The sequence below is a fragment of the Leptodactylus fuscus genome, chromosome 9, assembly GCF_031893055.1.
Source record: "Leptodactylus fuscus isolate aLepFus1 chromosome 9, aLepFus1.hap2, whole genome shotgun sequence".
Classification (NCBI taxonomy): Eukaryota; Metazoa; Chordata; class Amphibia; order Anura; family Leptodactylidae; genus Leptodactylus; species Leptodactylus fuscus.
This window is the reverse complement of record NC_134273.1, coordinates 81,607,888-81,624,673: the sequence shown is the minus strand read 5'-3', so window position 1 is coordinate 81,624,673 and position 16,786 is coordinate 81,607,888. Positions and strand designations below refer to the sequence as shown.

Below are 16,786 nucleotides of genomic sequence, written 5' to 3'. Positions count from 1 at the left end.
GAAGGGGAAAAATAAAAGAAAATCAATTATCAAATTGCGTCTGAGGTTTTACCGCCGGTGGAAGGAGAGCAGACCGCGTGGGTCAAGCAATTTATCTCTTTCTTTTTCCATGTCACAATTGATTTTTGTAGGGTGCCGGGGAATATTGTACATTGTGCTGCGCTCCCTGCTAATAGTATTGACCTTAACTAGCAAAAGATGACTAGACAAGGGCACGGTGACACGGAGCCGCGCACCGCATATAGCAGATAGGGAGTCGCACCACCACCACATTAAAAAATACGTTAAACACGTGCGACAACTAACATCACACTGCGTGGGAAAATACTTTCAGGCCTTGCACTCTTCCCGTTGTATTGCCACCCCATTGAATGTGTATTCGCATACAGAAGGAAGTTTGACGGCCTGATCAGACTATACAGGGTTGGTTTGCAGTCTCTTACCATGGAGACATATAATTCTTCATAGAAGATATAGTCAAATCAATAGATATGTCGTAAAGCGGCTTCCAAAAATTTGGTTGACCTCAGACTTCCCCTCAACGAGACCGCCACTAAAACGACAAAGTTCCAGAACAAGATCGGCCAAAACGGGAAATTCTTCAGATGATCCTGAGCCTTCTTGAGATTTCTGCAGCTCTCGGATTACAAGTGGATTATTTCATACGTTATACAAGAGGGCCGGCCATGGTTTGCTTTGTTACACAAGTTATGTGATGGAGCTCTTGAATGAATACCACCCGGGCTCGGCCTCTGGGTACGGGCCGCCCCTGGACGTCACTGAATCGCTCTTATTAAGTTAAGAAACTAAATGGAGTTTAATGATTAGACGTTCCAAGGCCAGAAATACAAAGAACGACAAACCAAGCAGTGACAGATTACCAGAGGCCAGATGTGAGAAGTTACAGGGAAACCGGTGACAAATGGAGTTAAGCCCTAGAGACCTTCAAGAGATTAGTAGACGTGGAGTAAGGACTGACCTTCTGTACATTTCTCTGCAGCACGAAATGCTCAACGTTGCGTCATCGGAGATAAGACAACATACAAGACTGAAATGTAGAGTCTATAGGTCCAAGGTGGTCAGCTCAAGGAGGACTGGTCGTGTGGACCAACACCAAGAACCATGAGAAGTGGAGGCCCCATAATATAACATGGTGGCTCCTTCTTGGGCTGGTTCATGAAGGTCACCCCAGATATCTCAACCAAGAACCATGAGAAGTGGAGGCCCCATAATATAACATGGTGGCTCCTTCTTGGGCTGGTTCATGAAGGTCACCCCAACTATCTCAACCAAGAACCATGAGAAGTGGAGACCCCATAATATAACATGGTGGCTCCTTTTGGGCTGGTTCATGAAGGTCACCCCAACTATCTCAACCAAGAACCATGAGAAGTGGAGGCCCCATGATATAACATGGTGGCTCCTTCTTGGGCTGGTTCATGAAGGTCACCCCAACTATCTCAAGCAAGGACACCCCAATACTTGCTCACGCACCAAGTTGGATAGAAGGATAATGCTACTCTAAAGGTAGCCATAACCTGAGCCAAACAGATATTCCTCTAGATCTCCACTTTCCACTTCTTACACATGCACGCTCAGCCCAGTTAAGTGTACGACAGTCTTTAATATGGAGCGAGTTGCTATTAGACATTTCAAGTGACGCCTTAATTCCTTGCAGAACAAAAGAATGGTGCATGTTGAAGTGTAAAGGGGTTAAGTCATTTAGGAGACTTCATTGATGATCCTTAGGATGGGCCCCAACACCCAGGACCCCACCAACCAGCTGTTTGAAGAGGCCGCAGCGTTCAGGTGATCGCTGCAGCCTCTACACTACTTGGTCAAACTTCATCTGATGCATATGGCCACCTTAAAGGGGTTTTCCAGTACCAAGTACCAAGTACGGCCACTATGCAATGTGCAGCGCTGTGCTGTGGGAGGGAGGGGGGAGGCGCATCTGCAGTTTACGACTCTTCAGCGGTGTAAGTAAATCTTCTAGAAGTCCTAACAAATAAACTCCATACAATATATTCATTCTCTATATACTGTGTAACCATAAGCGAAGGTTACGTATGAAGTCAGTGGCGGAGGGTCCCACGATACGGAGGTCATGGTGGTACAAGGGGAACATGTGCCCTGTAAATTCTTTATTTTTACAAAGTTATTTCATTGCTTTAAGCTTTTACTATGAGTGAAAGGTTCCTAATTCACCCCTAACAATCGCACTACACAACGCGCCGGCTTCTCTGGCAGATCTCCACCGAGGTCAAGTGTTTACAAGCGTCACTTGGGGTCCAATTGCAGCTATAACCGGCAGTCATTTCCTCTCGCAGAATTGGGTGACCTAGCCGGAACGTTGCAGATATTTTTTGGGATCAGAATATTAACCGTTACATATCGTCCACTTCTGGTTTTCTGTCTCTTTCTGGGAAAGCTGGGTGGCGACTAACACGGCGACCATTGTTACCCATCTTTCCAGGACTTTAGCTGCTTGATCATGGATTGCTACAGGAAAAGACTTGCTTGTCTACCCTCAATGGATCAGGACTACGAGAAAGCTGGGTGACAACTCCAACGGGCTAGAAAGGTAACCGTGCTGGTTGTCAGCCAGATTTCCCCAGAAACATTTAAGGAGTCAAGGGTCTCGCTCTGGTGGACGAGCACAAATGAAAAGATACAAAAAATGTTCCTGGATTTTTTTTTTTCCTGTTGTGCAATGCAGACAGGAACTCTCACAATCAGCATGAGCCATAATTTACAAGACCCCGGGCGATGGAGGGGGTTTAATGGTGCCCAAATATTGACATGACACTGGCAGTGATGTGTGAAATGAGACATGCCTGGGGAGCACAAAGGAGCTGGTGCAAGCAAAGAATGACGACTGCACCTTTCCTGCCGACGGTGCGGATAGTTTCCTGGGAACCTACAAATCTAAGGCCTGGCTGAAATGGCCATAAATCTATAAGGTCCTACCAGAGCTACAAGTCCTAGAAGAACCTACTGCGGTTGCAAGACCTTGAAGAACCTATTGAAGATGCAAAATCTATAAGGGATCTACTATAGATGTATAAAATCCTTCCACACATGGAAAATTTGTTAGGACGCAAGACAAATATTCTTGAGATGGATCTCTGGTAGGTCCTTCATAGATCTTGCATTCCTGGAAGGACTGTATATGTTTTGCAGCTATAGTAGGTCCTTTATAGAGCTTGCAAGATCTCTGAGAACCTATGAAGGATCTATCATAGATGTAAAACGTATAAAATCCTTCCCGAGTTGGAAAATTTGTTAGGACCTACCCTAGGTGCAAGACAATTACTAGAGATGCCTCTCTAGTAGGTCCTATGTAGATCTTGCATCCTTGGAAGGATTTTATATGTCTTGCAGCTATAGTAGGTCCTTTATAGAGCTTGCAAGATCTTTGAGAACCTATGAAGGACCTATCATAGATGCAAAACGTATAAAATCCTCCAAAAGGTGCAAACCTATACAAACCAAAGGGATGCAAGACCTACAAGAACATACTAGATATAAAAGAACTAGAAGAAACTTTCATAGATGCAAAAGCCATAAGTGCAAGCGCTACAAGATCCTAATAATGATGCAATAAAACCACTATATAAAGACGTATCGCACCAAGGAACCGTCGCCTAAATTATACCCCCCTAGGAGCAGCGACCAGGTAACGTGAGCCATGTACTTCCACCCTGCTCCTATTAAAATTCTTGCTGAAACAGAATCCACACAAGAACATGTATGAACTATACGCCATGAAGTATAGCGACATTGTACCGCGACAAGGAGGCCATAATAAGATGCCTTAAGACGACTTCAAAGGCTACATAACCCCCCCAAACTTCCTTACATACTGTCGCCTACTCAGATGGTGCAACCCCCCCCCCCCCCACCCTCCTGGATTTACTATGTGAGCCCTCTTTAGTATCTGTCCGGTGACGGCTACCCTTTGACCTTCCGGCAGCCAGTGCTATGTGGCCATGACAGAGGGCGGCCGCCATGACAGTATAATGGACACCTGTTCGGAATCCCTCAGCTGTGCTTCAGGTTAATTGCAGGAAGGAATGTGACCGAGAAGAGAAGTGCTGGACATATTTTGGATTCTTAGCAAGGAAATGGACACCCGGGGTTTGTTTTAGCAGAGCGGCTCGCCATGACTTATGACTTCTGTGCATAGAACGATCATTACTCAAGTTGTGCGACAGAGGATCTACAAATGGCTCTCGGCCCATCCAAAGTTCACAAATCTGCCGACGCTAAATCACGGCTCTAGGACAAGAGGTAACAGGAGGCGACAGTGAAGTAGCAGGAAAAAGCTTCTTGTATGGGTCTCATCTCATTTAAAGGAACTGTCCATGTTATACAGTGGGATTATCCTACCAATGCATTGAATGCAGCTGAATTGCAGTACCAGACATTGCCTATGGACAAGGGTGGCGCTGTTTTGGGAAGAAAAATCACACCATACAGGTGGGAGACATGGGACAGAGAGGGGTCCTAGGAATTAGACACTCAGCTCTAGGGTATAAATTGTTATTTGGACCAAAATTGATGGCTAGTGGAGGGTTTAAGGGTCACGACCGTGTCTTGCTCTGTCCCCTCAGGCTACAAAATATGGAACTAATGTCCCGTTAAAGGATTTAAAGGGAACCATCTACACGTCACGTCCAGGACTAGTGTCCATCCATCACCATCCGTGTGCTGTAACCAGATCAGCCACGCAACGTCAGAACGGCACATAAAATATGTATCAGGGATTGTTGGCGAGCCATTAGCTTATATACAGGCGGCCTATGGAAGGAGACATGCAATATCCATGTGAACTAATTGCAGGGCGGCCATGCATGGGTAATATGGATGTGTTTGGATTCACATGACTGGCCGGGTAACCCTGCCAGCGGAGTACACGCACCCCCACCCCATGTGAACAACTGCTGCATACTGCCATAGAGAGGACTGCCCTGACATCTGCCATGGTATGCGAGGGCGACATAACTTGGAAAAAAAAAATGTGGTGGATCAGAAGCATTAGGTCTGTGAAAAACTATACAGTCACGTGAGTACGGCCCAAGTCCAGAGAGCATAGTATCGAGAGCCCAAATTACGGAGGCAACCCCCAAACGTCCTGCGTATACTCATAATCGAGGCAAAACCTATGGCGCCCTGATGTCCGATGAACCGCAGGAGGTGCGGCTGTTACCCCCAAAACGTGGCCTTGCATGTGGAACATAGGGGGAACTTTATACAGGAGCACCCCTCTTCACAATGAGGTGCACCCTCCACCAGGCCCGGGCGCTCATGGCAGACATAGATTTCCAGCCTTCGCCCCTGTCATTCTGCCTTTTTGGAAAAGTGGCAAAAAAGTTGCAAAAATTTGCAACATTTTAGTCCTTGTGCACATCCTAATAAATGCGCCCTGCAAGTTCTAATTTAGAACGCGCCGCGTTCTCTACTCTGCCATGAAATTTACTAGTCCTAAGGATTTCCCAGCAGATGAGATGAATCCATCGGACGCCATAAGGGACACGAGCTCCATCTTCAGCAGGTGCCAGTTATGACAGGCTGCGCCAGGCTCAGGTAGTGCCCAGGAGCCTTGGCGCTGTCTATTTTCCAGTTCAGTGCCACATCCCGGACTCCATCCCTCCCCATGGAACGCGCTGCGATAAGGTATTCAGACAGCAGCTGTTGCTGAATAGATGATAAGCACCTCGGACACCCTCCCCCAACTCCCGGCTCATTCACCACCCCACAACAATGGGAACAAAGGAATCTCATGGCTCCTTCCCCAGCCTGCCATGATGGAGCATCTTTTTTTAATGCAGACCGCCACTAGCACAACTCATTACCCCGTAGATTGGCAAGTGTAAATGCGATGTGGTTTGGCCGCAGGCTACCCTTGTGTCACTAACTACACGCCTGGCAATACCCACAAGCGCCCGGTTAACTACTCCCGGTGTCTTATTAACCCCAAATTGCTCACAGCGTTATTCAAACATCTACACGCAACCCCTGGCACGACCTCCAGCTCTGCAGACAATGCCCAGGACAAAAGCTGAGACCCAGCTGAGAAGATGGAATAGTAATGGGGGGCGGCAGGGGATGTCACAGGGATGACACAATGGTACATTCCAGAAGAGGAGGCACAACCAAAAACTTACACTAAGCGCCAAAGGGGTTTTTCCCCCCTCTTCTTTAAACGGTTTGACTCTTTTTTTAGTTACAAGTTTTCTTAGACCGTTTATCATCAAAAAGTTCCGGTTATGGCCGACCAAGTGCAAGGAGTTGAGGTCACCTCGGTCTACAACCTCACCATAGGATCTGCTGCCCCTCCACTCAAGATTAATCTTTTATATTACAACTAAATTATTAGAATAAACACCAAAAATCCCTACGAAATATTAATTCATGCTGCATAGTGAAGTATGTCCCTTTGTTACTCCTCTTGGAAATGGGTGTTACCCAGCTGTGGGTGTGTCCCTCCACACTTTGACACCATCCAATCAGTGTTGAGTACTAGACTGTGCAAGAACACACCCTTTTGGTGAGGGGAATGGTAACACCCAGTTGTCAATTTATCGCTTTTCCAAGAAGAGTAACAGAGGGATGACAAGTCCGAGAAAAGATGCTCCAGAATTGTTATTTCATGAGGAATACAAGTTCTTAGAGATGAGCTGGGGGATCTTCTGGCCTAGGCATGGAGACCAGAACAGTCCAGTAATAGACAACCCCAACTGGTAGTTGTTCTGGTCCATCAGAGGACCCTTAAATGGGCCAAAGTATGGACGATAATGGTGCAGCAGAAGACAACCCCATGACTGACCCGGCTCTACACAAGACAAGTCCATTTGTAGGAAGATCCTCTGGTGGGTTCAGATTCTAACCCAACAATGGCCCAGCAGAAGACAACCTCATTTAGATACAATCACTTTCCCCAAGGGTCTATAACCCATCTTGACCTGTTTTATGGTTGCCATTGGAACAACAAAGTTTAGGATGTAGGAGAGTTCCTAAATGGGTCTGAAGATCCACCATTCATGGTCTCATCTACTTGACCTTCAGGTAGATCTACCTTGAAGACCAGTCTTACGAGACCTCTAGATCACATCATGGTGACCATCATTCCATATTTCTCCAGGATCTGTAGACAAAGCCTCCATACTAAGCGCCGGCCTCGATTATCCGGAAGGTCCATGAGGTCAGTCATGCACAAGGGTTAAAATGGATTGTCTGGCTGTACATCAATAGTCTCATTTCCACCACAACACACAAACAAGGCTGAGTGTTTACTGACAGTCCCATCACTCCGCTACGCTCCGCAACCCCCAACACAAAGGCATCCGAGATTCTATAAACCCTATTTTTCTCGTCGGGCGTGAAGGTGCGTTTCCCAAGAGACTCAACGTGAAGAACGAAAATCCGGCAAGATTTATCAGTCCCACCAAGATCACTCAAGGGCAATTTCCCTATTCACATGATAACCCCCGCCCCCTCCCCATATTACATTATGTAGAAGAAGGATGAAGTTACGACGGCCAATGAAGTAACTTGGTGACAAATGTCACTACCTGGGCGCTGACTATGACGGATGTCATCTGATGGGACCAGCGGGGGGGCAGATCATCTACCATAGACTGGGGTAAACCGCCAACACAACCACATAGTAACTCAGACTGGGAATAGGAAAGCGATCCGGCCATGTCATAAGATACTTGTCAGGATAGAATATCACGTCTGGGTCATACATACCGCACATATATACACATACTATAGTGCCGATATACAGTGCAAACACAACAAGACTCCCATATCACGTACAGAAAGAGCGGGAATGACTTGGGATCATTTTGTACCTAAAAATTCAGATTTGACTGTCTACAACCCCCATAGACTGCACACAGGTCCAGAAGCTGAGATATAGGGGCTGTCTGACAGCGGCAGAGCAAGTTGGAGCTCGGCAGAGTTTGATGGTCGAATTTCAGGGTCTGTGTTATGGTTGGAGGATCTGGACCCCATAGACCAGGAGATGGGGATCGAGGTTCGGATTAGGGTCCAACGCTACAGATACGGGGTGACTTTGGCTGCATGACCAACGACCACGATGTCACCTACTAACTATGTAAGTGAACGAGTCGGGGGAGGGGGGGGGGTTCAATTTTTTTTTGAGTCGCAGGGCGATACGGTAATCTTTGGTCATGCAACCAGATTACTTGCACCCAGCTGTTGGCGCATATTCAGATGACCAAAAACCACAAACGAGTTTGACACGAAGAGCCACAAACCGCAGCAACTAACGGTAAAAACTTGTCCGATTTTCACAAAAACTGCACCGTGTGAACACTCCCATCTTTAATAACCGCCTGACTATATCTCCGCTCCCACATTGGTCACACCTGCCGTAGACGACTATATACACCATCTATACACTGCCTCGCAGGGGGCGCTATATACAATGATGGAATGCAACCACCAGACTCCGGGGAGGTTCAGCTCGGGACAGTGACTGATAACCAGATTAATATCCTGATGAGAGATCATACATCACACCCGCTGGGGGTCTCTTCATTTACCGAAATTATCCTCACATCCGACATTTCCTAATTTCATTTGTTGCCCCCCTGCCCACCAGGGACAAGGCCAAAATATGCAAATTGCTACACGACTTCACCACAAGCCCCAGTCAGAGGGTCCAGAGCCCCCGGCTGAAGCCCCTGCACACTTTATAGGGGCTTGTTAAAAAAAAAAAAACCAAACAGGTTAACCCTTCCCATGCCTCCTTCACACTGTACATGGGAACAAGCGCCTGCAAAATTCCCCCAGAAACACAAGCAGGAGACCAGTGAATTAGGAAACATTAACCTGCACCCCCGGCCGGCTCTGCTATGCCATAGTGGCACTGCCAGGACTTACCTGAGTGCACGCTTCTCTTTATAGGGGGCGCTGTAATAATCCACAGACCACCATGCAGGTGTGCAATGTAGTTAACTCTGTAGGTGCTGGAGTGCAATGACTTCAATAGGGAGTCTCTCACCCACTTCTGGCTCCTGACCGACCCCGCACTCCCATCATCCCCTCCACGAGCCAGTCCTGCATCTTAGGGAATTCCTCGATCCTTCGCGATTTTAAGGACTTGTCTCCCCTTGTGCTTTACTGAATCCCAGGGAGTTACCGGAGCCTGAGCGATGTCCTGGGGGCTTCAGAGTGACTTGTTCTGGGCTCATCCCGTCCTCAGCATCCCTCCCTGCCCGCTCCCATGCTGCTCGTCCCCCTCCTGACTCCAATCTGCCTCCGAGCCGACCAACTAAACTCAATGAACGAAGACTCCGCCCTCAGGACACGCCCACAGCTCACTGCCGCAGCAGCTAAGGGCTGGAAATCTGCATAGCCACGCCCTAACACTCAGCAAGTAGCCACGCCTCTTCAAAGACCTGACTGAGGGCTGGTGATACAGGAGGAGAGTCAGAGCAGTATACAGGGGAGAGGAGATCACACTGACTGTATACATATATATATACTGGAGAGAGGAGATCACACTGACTGTATACATGTATATACAGGAGAGAGGAGAACACACTGACTGTATACATGTATATACAGGAGAGAGGAGAACACACTGACTGTATACATGTATATACTGGAGACAGCCTATATACAGGAGAGAGGAGATCACACTGACTGTATACATATATATATACTGGAGAGAGGAGATCACACTGACTGTATACATGTATATACAGGAGAGAGGAGAACACACTGACTGTATACATGTATATACAGGAGAGAGGAGAACACACTGACTGTATACATGTATATACTGGAGACAGCCTATATACAGGAGAGAGGAGATCACACTGACTGTATACATGTATATACAGGAGAGAGGAGATCACACTGACTGTATACATGTATATACTGGAGAGAGTAGATCACACTGACTGTATACATGTATATACAGGAGACAGCCTATATACAGGAGAGAGGAGACCACACTGACTGTATACATGTATATACTGGAGACAGCCTATATACAGGAGAGAGGAGACCAACTGACTGTATACATGTATATACTGGAGACAGCCTATATACAGGAGCGAGGAGATCACACTGACTGTATACATGTATATACTGGAGACAGCCTATATACAGGAGCGAGGAGATCACACTGACTGTATACATATATACTGGAGACAGCCTATATACAGGAGAGAGGAGATCACACTGACTGTATACATATACATACCTCCCAACTTTTGAAGAACTGAAAGAGGGACAAAATGTGCGCCGCGGCAAATTTAGCCCCACCCACTTTTGTGTTGACTCCGCCCACTCGTTAATTTTTCATGTGCCCGCACACAGTATAATCCTCCTACAGTCACCCCTAAATTATATGTCCCCCCTCTATCTCTCCCCCAGTTTCATATACACCCTTCATCTGCCCCCAGTTTCATGTCCCTCTTCCATCTCTGCCCCCAGATTCATGTCCCTCCATCTCTTCCCCCAGATTCATGTCCCCACATCTCTGCCCCCAGATTCATGTCCCCCATCTCTGCCCCCAGATTCATGTCCCCCCTTCCATCTCTGCCCCCAGATTCATGTCCCCCATCTCTGCCCCCAGATTCATGTCCACTCCATCTCTGCCCCCAGATTCATGTCCCTCCATCTCTGCCCCCAGATTCATGTCCCCACATCTCTGCCCCCAGTTTCATGTCCACTCCATCTCTGCCCCCAGATTCATGTCCCTCCATATCTGCCCCCAGATTCATGTCCCCGCATCTCTGCCCCCAGATTCATGTCCCTCCATCTCTGCCCCCAAATTCATGTCCCTCCATCTCTGCCCCCAGATTCATGTCCCCACATCTCTGCCCCCAGATTCATGTCCCCCATCTCTGCCCCCAGATTCATGTCCCCACATCTCTGCCCCCAGATTCATGTCCCCACATTTCTGCCCCCAGATTCATGTCCCCCATCTCTGCCCCCAGATTCATGTCCCCCATCTCTGCCCCCAGATTCATGTCCCTCCATCTCTGCCCCCAGATTCATGTCCCCACATTTCTGCCCCCAGATTCATGTCCCCCATCTCTGCCCCCAGATTCATGTCCCCACATCTCTGCCCCCAGATTCATGTCCACTCCATCTCTGCCCCCAGATTCATGTCCCTCCATCTCTGCCCCCAGATTCATGTCCCCACATCTCTGCCCCCAGTTTCATGTCCACTCCATCTCTGCCCCCAGATTCATGTCCCTCCATATCTGCCCCCAGATTCATGTCCCCACATCTCTGCCCCCAGATTCATGTCCACTCCATCTCTGCCCCCAGATTCATGTCCCTCCATATCTGCCCCCAGATTCATGTCCCCACATCTCTGCCCCCAGATTCATGTCCCCACATCTCTGCCCCCAGATTCATGTCACACATCTCTGCCCCCAGATTCATGTCCCCCCATCTCTTCCCCCAGATTCATGTCCCTCCATCTCTTCCCCCAGATTCATGTCCTCTCCATCTCTGCCCCCAGATTCATGTCCCCACATCTCTGCCCCCAGTGTCATGCCGTCCTCTCCATCTCTGCCCCCAGTGTCATGCCGTCCTCTCCTTCATCTGCCCCCAGATTCACGTTCCACCTCCACATTAAACTTACCTTCTCCTCCGCTCCCTCGCCGCTCTTTGCCCGCCTCTCTCCTTGACACATGCGGCTGAAGCTGCTCACGTGCTCGCTTCGCGTCTCTCTCGCTGACACATGCGGCTGAAGCGAGGAGCTGACCTGTGTCAGCTCCTCGCTTCGCCGCTGCCGCCGGCTCCTGGCTTGTACATCGCGTCTACAAGCCAGGAGCCGGCAGCAGCGGCGAAGCGAGGAGCTGACACAGGTCAGATCCTTGCTTCAGTCTCATGTGTCAGCGAGAGAGACGCGAAGCGAGCACGCGAGTAGCTTCAGCCGCATGTGTCAGAGAGAGAGGCGGGCAGCGGGAAGCGAGGAGCTGACCTGTGTCAGTTCCTTGCTTCAGCCGCCTATGTGTTCAACTCAGATCTGCGTCCTCTGGACGCAGATCTGAGTTGAAATCGGGACATACCTCCCTCCAACCGGGACCGCGGGACATGTCACCCAAATCGTGACTGTCCCGCGGAAATCGGGACGGTTGGGAGGTATGCATATATACTATATACTGGAGACAGCCTATATACAGGAGAGAGGAGATCACACTGACTATATACATATATACTATATACTGGAGACAGCCTATATACAGGAGAGAGGAGATCACACTGACTGTATGGTCCGGACAGAAGTATTGGCGCCCTCAGCCTAATACTTGGTAGCACAACCTTTAGACACAATAACTGCGCACAACCGCTTCCGCTAACCAGCAATGAGTTTCTTACAAGGCTCTGCTGGAATCTTAGACCCTTCTTTGGCAAACTGCTCGCGGTCCCCCCTGAGATGTGAAGGGGGCCTTCTCCAAACTGCCACCAAGAGATCTCTCCCCCTCCCCCACAGGTGTTCTATGGGATTCAGGGCTGGACTCATTGCTGCCACTTTACAAGTCTCCAGGGCTTTCTCTCACCACCATTTTCTAGTGCTGACCTGAAGTGTGTTTTGGGTCCTTGTCCTGCTGGAAGAGCCCTGACCTCTGAGGGAGACCCAGCTTTCTCACACTGGGCCCTACATGATGCTGCACAATGTGTTGGTCGTCTTCAGACTTCATAATGCCATGCACACGGTCAAGCAGTCCAGTGCCAGAGGCAGCAAAGCAACCCCAAACCATCAGGGAACCTCTGCCATGTCTGACTGTAGGGGGCGTCTTCTTTTCTTTGAAGGCCTCTTTTTTTCCTGTAATCTCTATGTTGAGGCCTTTTCCTACTTTTGTCTCCTCTGACCAGAGAACATTCTTCCAGAACGGTTTTGGCTTTCTCAGGTAAGTTTTGGCAAACTCCAGCCTGGCTTATGTCTCTGGGTAAGAAGTGGGGTCTTCCTGGGTCTCCTACCATACAGTCCCTTCTCATTCAGACGCTGACGCTGGATAGTACGGGGTGACATTGTTGTACCCTCGGACTGCAGGGCAGCTTGGACTTGTTTGGATGTTAGTCGAGGTTCTTTATCTGCCATCCGCACAATCTTGCGTTGAAATCTCTTGTCAATTTTTCTTTTCCACATCTAGGGAGGTTAGCCACAGTGCCATGGGCTTTACACTTCTTGGTGACACTGCGCACGGTAGACACAGGAACATTCAAGTCTTTGGACATGGACTTGTAGCCTTGAGATTGCTCAGGCTTCCTCACAATTTTGCTTCTCAAATCCTCAGACAGTTCTTTGGCCTTCTTTCTTTTCTCCATGCTCAATGTGGTCACACAAGGACACAGGACAGAGGTGGAGTCAACTTTAATCCATTTCAACTGGCTGCAAGTGTGATTTAGTTATTGCCACCACCTGTTAGGTGCCTCAGGTAAGTAACAGGTGCTGTTAATTACACAAACTAGAGAAGCGTCACATGATTTTTCAAACAGTGCCAATACTTTTGTCCACCCCCTTTTTTATGTTTGGTGTGGAATTATATCCAATTTGGCTTTTTGACAATTCTTTTTGTGGTTTTCCATTGAAGACAAATTAAATGAAGATAATACCAAAGAATTTGTGATTGCAATCATTTTCTGGAAGAAACTGAGTATTATCTGACAGAATTGCAAGGGTGCCAATACTGGCCAACACTGTAGTAGTTATATTCTTGTACATAGGAGGTAGTATTACAGTAGTTATATTCTTGTACATAGGAGTAGTATTATAGTAGTTATATTCTTATATATAGGAGTAGTATTATAGTAGTTATATTCTTGTACATAGGAGCAGTATTATAGTAGTTATATTCTTGTACATAGGAGGTAGTATTATAGTAGTTATATTCTTGTACATAGGAGGTAGTATTATAGTAGTTATATTCTTGTACATAGGAGCAGTATTATAGTAGTTATACTCTTGTACATAGGAGTAGTATTATAGTAGTTATATTCTTGTACATAGGAGGTAGTATTATAGTAGTTATATTCTTGTACATAGGAGCAGTATTATAGTAGTTATACTCTTGTACATAGAAGTAGTATTATAGTAGTTATATTCTTGTACATAGGAGTAGTATTATACTAGTTATATTCTTGTACATAGGAGCAGTATTATAGTAGTTATATTCTTGTACATAGGAGTAGTATTATAGTAGTTATATTCTTGTACATAGGAGTAGTATTATACTAGTTATATTCTTGTACATAGGAGCAGTATTATAGTAGTTATATTCTTGTACATAGGAGTAGTATTATAGTAGTTATATTCTTGTACATAGGAGTAGTATTATAGTAGTTATATTCTTGTACATAGGAGTAGTATTATAGTAGTTATATTCTTGTACATAGGAGGTAGTATTATAGTAGTTATATTCTTGTACATAGGAGTAGTATTATAGTAGTTATATTCTTGTACATAGGAGTAGTATTATAGTAGTTATATTCTTGTACATAGTAGTAGTATTATAGTAGTTATATTCTTGTACATAGGAGCAGTATTATAGTAGTTATATTCTTGTACATAGGAGTAGTATTATAGTAGTTATATTCTTGTACATAGGACTAGTATTATAGTAGTTATATTCTTGTACATAGGAGCAGTATTATAGTAGTTATATTCTTGTACATAGGAGCAGTATTATACTAGTTATATTCTTGTACATAGGAGCAGTATTATAGTAGTTATATTCTTGTACATAGGAGGTAGTATTATAGTAGTTATATTCTTGTACATAGGAGCAGTATTATAGTAGTTATATTCTTGTACATAGGAGCAGTATTATACTAGTTATATTCTTGTACATAGGAGCAGTATTATAGTAGTTATATTCTTGTACATAGGAGGTAGTATTATAGTAGTTATATTCTTGTACATAGGAGGTAGTATTATAGTAGTTATATTCTTGTACATAGGAGGTAGTATTATAGTAGTTATATTCTTGTACATAGGAGCAGTATTATAGTAGTTATATTCTTGTACATAGGAGTAGTATTATAGTAGTTATATTCTTGTACATAGGAGTAGTATTATACTAGTTATATTCTTGTACATAGGAGCAGTATTATAGTAGTTATATTCTTGTACATAGGAGCAGTATTATAGTAGTTATATTCTTGTACATAGGAGTAGTATTATAGTAGTTATATTCTTGTACATAGGAGCAGTATTATAGTAATTATATTCTTGTACATAGGAGCAGTATTATAGTAGTTATATTCTTGTACATAGGGGCAGTATTATAGTGATTATCTCCATATAGTAGTGCACATTAGTAGACTTCGGTCACATCGGCTGTTTTTGGTGAGAAATGTGAAGGACATTGAGAAATTACTTTTCCTCTTTAGGAGTCTCCATCTCTAATAAATATATAATATACAGATCTGGTACAATAATTATGATTTCGGTGAGATTACTTTGTACCATCTGTCTGTGCTTAGTCAGGCCAATATCTGACAAGTCCTGTTGTCGCTTCCCTCCCCCCACTCCATTTGCACATACAATTACTCAGCAGAGGGCGACGATGAGTTCAGGAAAAAAATCTCCCATTGTGAAAAGAATGTGAAATTGATAGAGAATGTTCTCTCAGGTCACATCTAATAAAATAACGTCTGTCACTTGTTGTGCGGTCATTCTCATTAATCTCCGTGCGGTATCATGTCATTACATTATTATAGAAGCTGTAATACGCGTCACACTAATGCTACAGTAAACCTGACAATGTGAATCGTGCCCAAGGACTTTAAGGATGTCTTCATTTTTTCTTATCAATCGCCCTGGTATCTACAGACTACTGCCCTGTCAGTGTAAGTGTCTGGCAGTAGCTTTCATCTTGTATCCATGAACCAGGAAGCTCAGGCTGTGTTATATATAGTATATAGACACAAGCACATGAGGAGCGTTGCAGCTGCACATCACACATCCTCCGACATCACCAGCTCTTGTTTTTTCCTCTGCTCTTGCTGACTGTTCCGCCTCAGAGACAACGTGACGGACGGCATTTTCAGTGAAGGAAAAAGTGGAACTGAAACCCGGGCGACAATTTATATCGTCACAGAAATAAAAGCGATTTTGCGAATGGACTTTTTGAAATTTTTCTATTTTACTATGGGGGAACTCCGGAGCTATTTTTTGATTTCAGGAACCAGCGTTGTCTCTAGGAATATGTCGATCAATGCTTCATTCTGGACCCTGATGTCTACCCAAGTTTGCACAATGTGAACATGTGTGTATGCTATTTGCACAGTGGTGTAACTATAAGGTCTGCAGAGGTCCCAGCTGCGCCCGGGCCCCGAGGACAGGGGGGCCCACAGGGCACCCTCACCACAGTAGGGATGGTTACACTTCTTTGGTAGCTGGTAGGGATGAGAACACTCATTCGGATACATTTTTGTGCTCTGGGGTCTCCTCGGACCTCCAAATGTAGAAGCCCAGGGGAGGTAAGTAAAAATAACAAAATGTTAAACTCACCTGACCTCTCCTGGATGCCCCCTCAGGCCTCTTCTGGCCTCTGACTGACATCACACCCCCCAGGTCACCGCTGAGGCCTCTGATTGAAAGTCATGATACTTTGACCCAGGCTTCAGTGGTGACCCTAGGGCGAGGAGGCCAAGGGTACACCAGACACCGCATAGATGCCCTGGAGAGACGAGGCGAGGTGGGTATAACAGTTTGTTATTTTTGAGGAGACCCCAGACTATAATAAAATCAAGTTCAGCCACAAATGACCTGATG

At 46.0% G+C, this 16,786-nt stretch overlaps 1 protein-coding gene across 1 annotated transcript in view; it reads right to left on the bottom strand.

Moving 5' to 3' along the window:
- PLXNB1 (plexin B1) overlaps window positions 1-9,310 on the bottom strand; it is an 84,324-nt gene extending 75,014 nt beyond the window's left edge. The window contains exon 1 of the mRNA XM_075287474.1: window positions 8,920-9,310. The gene's annotated coding sequence lies outside the window, so the exon portion shown is untranslated. The remainder of the gene's footprint in view (window positions 1-8,919) is intronic.
- Between the last annotated feature and the right edge of the window lie 7,476 nt (window positions 9,311-16,786).